Consider the following 6811-nt stretch of genomic DNA (forward strand, 5'->3'; position numbering starts at 1 on the left):
GTTGGTGACCTCGATTTGTTATTCGACTCGCTTGAACAACTTATTTTGCATTTGACGAGTCCTAAGTGCCCAGTAATTATCTGCGGTGACATCAACATAGACATTGTAAAGGTTTAAATGACCCAGCAACAGTGAATTTGCAAAACATGCTACGAAGCGCTGACTCCTATTGTGCCAATAATAAGCCAACTAGGGGTCTGGCGTGCCTGGACAATGTCATCACTAATCTGCCAAGACAATCAATATCTGTTGATGTAATGGAACATATATCTGACCATTCTGCCCTGGCTGCTAGGATTAGTACCACCTCAGCTTTAAACGATGTCGCTCCAGAGAAAATAACAATCCGCTGCTTCAGTGAAAAAATACAGATAAGTTCTTAAGTTTTTTATACAATGTAAATTGGGATGCTGAGTTACCATTTGCCGAATCAGGCTATTTTGACAATTTTATGGAAATTTTTATTGATGGTATGAGGATATGCTTTCCTTATAAAACTATAAATGAGAAGAAATCAAAATGTGTCAGTGTATTTTGGTTTAGCCGTGAACTCCTTGAAATGAAAAAAGAAGTGGACAGCTTACACAGCAAGTTGCAGTGGGCACTACGCTACAACACATGTAGAGGAAATGAAGAATAGGTATTCTCTAGCCAAATCAAGGTATAAAAAAGCTCTTCATCTAGCCAAAATTGAGGCTAACAGCAAACTCATCGATGCAGCTCCAAATAAAGTGAAGAAGGCATGGGAACTCATAAATGCATAACGGCAGGTGTCTCTACGTCAAGATGACTGCTCACTAACGGCGAGGAACTTCAACTCCTATTTCACCTTTTTGGTTGCTGACATCACCAACCAAGTCGGCTGGTCCCTAGCTACTGCCATGGATCTACTGACCAACAACATAGGCCATGCACCTCAGTTACGTTGGAAGACAGTGTCAAGTGCCCAGGTGGAGGGGTATGTGAAAGAGATGAAGTCAAGCCAAAGTAAAGATATATAGCATAAGTTCAAATTTGGTTAAAAAAAAGTGTTGCCAGCCATACTTATCCCTCATACAGCTTGTGTAAATCAGTGCCTCCAGTCTGGGGTGTTTCCAGAGTCACTTAAAATATCTAAAGTGGTTCCAATCTATAAGAAGGGTGACAGGTCATCTGCCAGTAGCTATAGGCCCATATCGGTTGTACCTATAGTATCAAAAATACTTGAGAAGGCAGCAAAGCAACAGGTATGTGAATTTTTTGTATCAAATTCACTTTTTTCCAAACTTCAATTTGGTTTCAGTTATGGCAAGAAATGTTCAGACGTTAATTGAACTGGAAATTAAAATCAATCACTTTTATTTTTTTCATGGCTGTTAATTTGCAAATAACCTTGAGTAAACTTGACCAGGTGATGTCACACACTTTTTAACATGACTTCAAATTTCATCACATCACTCACTCCGAAATAGGGGTTGCTGGTGGGGTTTTGATTTTTTAAAACCAACTGGTAGGGTTTTGATTTGGGGGTGGGTGATGGGATCTTGTTAAAAAACACCATGGTCACGTGTTATGTATTGTCAAAATGTGATTTGTTTAGTGGACTCAGAATAGAGTTTTTGCAAATATCACTTTTATTGTTGTAAATTTCACTTGAATATAAATCATCAACTACTAATAATCCATTCCTAAAAACCATGTAAACAAAGAATCGGTAAACAAGGTTTTTTTGCGTTTCATTCAAGTTTTATATCTTGAATCAAAAATCTAAAGCCTTAAAAATCTGCACACCTGTCACCCAGACATGTGTTTTGATATGTGGGTAATACAGAAAGACTGAGTGGAAAAACTCAAGAGATGCCAAATTATACACAAATACTTGTTCTACAGCCCGAAAACCAATTTTTTCTTTATGTTTTCTTTCCAATTTAAATCCGTCATGTAAGGAAAAACGTTTTCAATCTCACTTGGTTTGGATTTGCTTTCAAAACGTGATCTGAAATGGTCGCGGTATTTGTAAACAACATTTAATGTAAACATAACAGTGACAGCTAGAAAAAAAATCTTGATCCAAACAGCTGTTCATTATTTCATAGATGACATTATGTGATAAACATTGGAAGAAAACTTGACAAAAATGGGTTTTTGAACGTCCGTAATTTGATTTATAAAATAAGGAGGTCATATTTTAATGGCTAAAGACACTCTTGCCAATCCAGTGAATACATTAAAATGATTTAAATCTTGATAGGTACTCTCATTTTTCAGAAGATAGCCGCGTAAAATGCCTTGAAAGCCGTGACAGACAGACAGAAATTGAGATTAGACTTGTTTCGGCTTATACAATGTATAAAACTTAAAAATTACCAAAACATATATAATGACATATATAATTCTGAGCAATGTACAGACAAAACTCTAATTTTATTTATATAGATTGGTCGCTATTCACAGTCAGCAGCTATTCAGTGTAATAAACAAAAGTAGCCTATTAGTTTTGGATGAAAATGGCTAAATCAATAACATTTTATAGTTACGAACAATGCACATTCAATATAGTAAATATCGATCAAGTCTAGATGTAACTGATATTAACCGATAGTAATCTTAATGGCCCATCATGTAAAAGAGGTTGCTTAATAAAAGTGAAGAGCATCCACTTGTTCATTTATACTTAGGTTGAATCCTCAGCCACTGACAGTTATACAATACAAACAAAATATATGCAAGTTTAAAAAAAATGCATTTCATGTTACAGTCAGTGGTGTAGTGGAAGGGGTGGAAATGGGGTACCCAAACTGCTTTTTCCTAAAATCCTTAACATCAGTAGATGACCTGTGCTTTTTCCAATATGGCAGTGAACGTTCCCAAACGAGAAGATTTTTGACTACGCCACTGGTGATAGTACTACCAACTAGGGATGAGCATCGATAGGTCAACCATCAATGTTCACCATCGACTTAGCAATAACATACAGTGGAGTCCCGATAATCCGAACTTCGGTAATCCGAAAGTCCGCTTAATCCAAAACAAAAAAATATATTTTTTATATATAGCCTATATTTTTTTTTAATTAAAATTTTTTTGAAAATTTTTTGGAATTTTTTTATTAAACTTTTAACACAGTTAGCTGTACCTTGTCAAAGTATTCTGTAGCGGCCGGGCGAGATAGACTTTTTTTAGAGTATTTTAGTAAATATTTCACCATTTTTGTTATTAACATTTTTCATTTTCGTCCCGGGTTCCAATCCCGCCAAATCACAAATGGATTTTACTAAGTGATAATGCTGCAGCCTCTAGGTCTAGCCTTAAGTAATGTGAAAAACAATCACGGGCTTGTGCCTGCGTCCTAAGACAAAAAAAAATTCAAAAAATAAAAAAAATTAATTTCTTTTTTCAAAATAAAAAAAAACAGAAAACTTTTAATCTAAAATATTTGGTGATCCGAAATGGGCCCAGTCCCAACCATTTCGGACTAACGGGACTCTACTGTAATAATAATGTTGCGAAAACATTGATGTTTTTCAATGTTTTTCGTCTTCTTTTTGTACTCTCCGCTGATGGAAAACATCATCTCTATACTTGGCCAAAAACATCAGTAACCTACCATCGATGTAAAAAACATTGACTGTCAATGCTCATCCCATCTACCAACACAATTACTTTATTTTTAACTTTTAGTATAAACGTCTCCCTGTAGCGTGCCAGACATGACTTACATAAGGGACAGAATAGGACACTAACATCTGTATAAAAAACAATTTATTCATTGTTGTAGCCTCCGGAAATGCTGAATTATAAGTAATCAAGGTTACTTATCTTACTCAGTGAAGGCAATTCCTTTTTCTAGTACACTTGACTACGTATACATTTCAGGCTAGATCAATCCTTAAGTAGCTGTACTTTCAGGTCTAAGGAAACATGAAACATCCTCTTCGCAAATTTGTCACTTATGGGTAACCACACATACATAACAAACGTTTGAACATGAAATTGAGCATTTAGAAAAACTTTTAACATTTAGGTTGTGAAGCAGTTCACTTACTCTAATCATTGCTAATCACTTAATCTATTGCTTATGTGGACCTAATGATTAGGGTTTAATCCAACCCAAAATGTATTCATATAGTCAAGTGTCCTAGGATAAGGAATTGCCTGGACTTAATAAGGTACCTGAACTTTATTACTTTAAAAATAAAACTTAAAATTGGGCTTTTTATGAATGTGACTCTCATTCATGAGAAAGGAGCCAGTGGCCTCGAAATATTCAGTGTTTCCTTCGTGTTAGTTACTTTAGTGAAGTGGTATGCCTACAACTTTTAAGGTAAGCCTGCTTATCCTATCCTTTGTCTCCTTATTTCTCAAGCAAAAAACCTTTTCTAATCAAACCTAACCTTAAAATAGGGCCTGTAATTTAACAGTTTGGCAGGGATCAGTCAAAGATAAACATTTAATAAGTTTTTGTCCTTCCATTAATAGGCAACACCATAACAAGCTCCCATATCTCCTAGCCACAAGAATCAAAGACCTCAGCATCCTCAAATGATATGGCGTGTTCAAATATTCACACCATGATTAAAGTTGTGGTCTCTCTCACACAGGTCTATCAGACCACACAGGACAATACTGCACACTGGACCTTCCAAAAACAAAAGCAGCAACAACATATACATCACGACGGAACCTTAACCACAACAATCTGCTGATCTTAAAAAATGAGCTTTCCACTGTAACCTTGGAACCTGTTTTGAGAACAAATGATGTGGAAGAGGCCTACTTTAACTTCAACCAAACGCTCCAGCTTGCAATTGATAATGCATGTCCAAAAGAAAAAAGATTTTGGACTTCACAAAAAAGGGGCAAACGACTGATGTATGATGAAGAAACTATGATACTTAAAAAGGAGTTTTTATCAGCACAAGACAAATTTCTCCTAACTGGTCATCCTGATGACAAGAAGATAGCTACAGATAAGAAGAAATCTTACGACCAAAAATTAAAAAAGGCAAGGCAAGAAACAAGTGCTGCATACATTGAACAAGCAGAAAACAAATCTAAAGCCATATGGGACACCATCGATAGTGAGAGGAAATAGCTTGACAACATTTCTACAATAGAATTAAATGACAATGGAATGAAACTTATTGACCCTAAAGATGTAGCAAACCGCTTTAATTATTATTTTTTAAACATAGCTGAGGAAACATTAAAACAAAACAGCAGATACAACACACCACCAATAGCTCAAAATCCTCCAGCTACCACATTTAACACTCTCTTCCTTCCGTCCAACAACACCTGATGAGATAGGCAGAACCATTCAATCATTAAAGAACTCCACATCATCAGGCATTGATGATCTTCAAAAATCCTTAAAACCAGATAAATTAATAATGCCGCTAATGAAGATTGTAAACATTTCAGTGGCAGAGGGGACTTTTCCAACCAAGTTGAAAACAACCAAGGTATTTCCTAAACACAAACAAGGGGACCTACAAAACATCTCTAACTACCGACCTATCTCGCTGCTCTCATCTGTCTCCAAACTCATAGAGAAGATTATAAAAGTAAGAATCCAGGAGCATCTTAGTTAAAACCAAGCATTGACAAACAGCCAACATGGGTTTGTTCCTGGAAATCAACCACTACTGCTCTGATAGACCTTGTTGAATATATCATTGAGAACATAGAAAATGGCAACACTATCACCAGCCTGTATCTTGACTTAAGCAAGGCTTTTGATTCCTTGGGACATGATCTTATTCTAACTGAACTTCAAAATTTAGGAATCTAGCGAACAGCTCTGAAATGGTTTGCAAGTTATCTAAAAGGACGAAGCCAAATGTTAGAAATAAAACACACAACAAAAGGGTTTACAGATACTGTCAGATCAGAATTGCTACCGACTAACAGGGGAGTTCCCCATGGCTCTGTCCTAGGGCCAGTTCTGTTTGGCCTGTTTATTAATGACTTCTCGGAACACCTTGAGGAATACAGCAAGATGGTTATGTATGCAGACGACACTGTGCTGCTTACAGCAAACAGAAATGAAATGAAATAATACAAAGAAACATAGATCAACTAGAAGTAAACACCTATATAGCTTTCAATATGACACAGGACTACTGTATGAAAAATGACTTAGTCCTCAATTAAAGTAAGACCAAGCAAATTACTTTTAGAAAAAAAAGTCTACAGTATCTGAAATACCCAACCTGACAGCAGCTGAAGAAATCAAACATCTAGGTGTCATAATTGATGAAAATTTATCCTGGGATCGTCATGTAGCTTGTCTTTGCCAAAAACTCGGGCCAGCTTGCTTTGCTATAAAACGAATCAAAGAGACTAGTGCCCCTGAGGCAACGAGGACTGCATACACCGTACATTGTTTGAAAGCCATGTACGCCATGTGTATTACTATCTGGTGTGGATCCACTATGGACAATCTTAACCGGGTCCTGGTTATGCAGAGAAGGGCTATCAGAATAATAGCAGGCATAAGTAAAGAACAAAGCTGTAGAGATGCCTTCAGAACATCCTGACGGTGACTTCCATCTACATCCTAGAAACTGTTTATTACTGTGTAACCAAATACCCGCCTAAACAGAGAGATATACATGAATACAACACCAGATATGCAGGAAACTATGTGCTGCCTGGCCACAGAAAAGCAATGTTTGAAAAGAAACCACTGTATACAGGAGTGAAGATGCTAAACAAGCTACCAGACCATTTGAATTGAAAATTGGAGGCCCTGTGCTGATGAAGAGGAAGCTACAGAGATGGCTGCTTGACAAAGCTTTCTACACCCTAAAGGAGTTCTTTGCATGGC

This window comes from Macrosteles quadrilineatus, unplaced genomic scaffold, assembly GCF_028750875.1.
Source record: "Macrosteles quadrilineatus isolate MER2022 unplaced genomic scaffold, UCM_ALF_1.0 Scaffold_13__1_contigs__length_4303367, whole genome shotgun sequence".
Lineage (NCBI taxonomy): Eukaryota > Metazoa > Arthropoda > Insecta > Hemiptera > Cicadellidae > Macrosteles > Macrosteles quadrilineatus.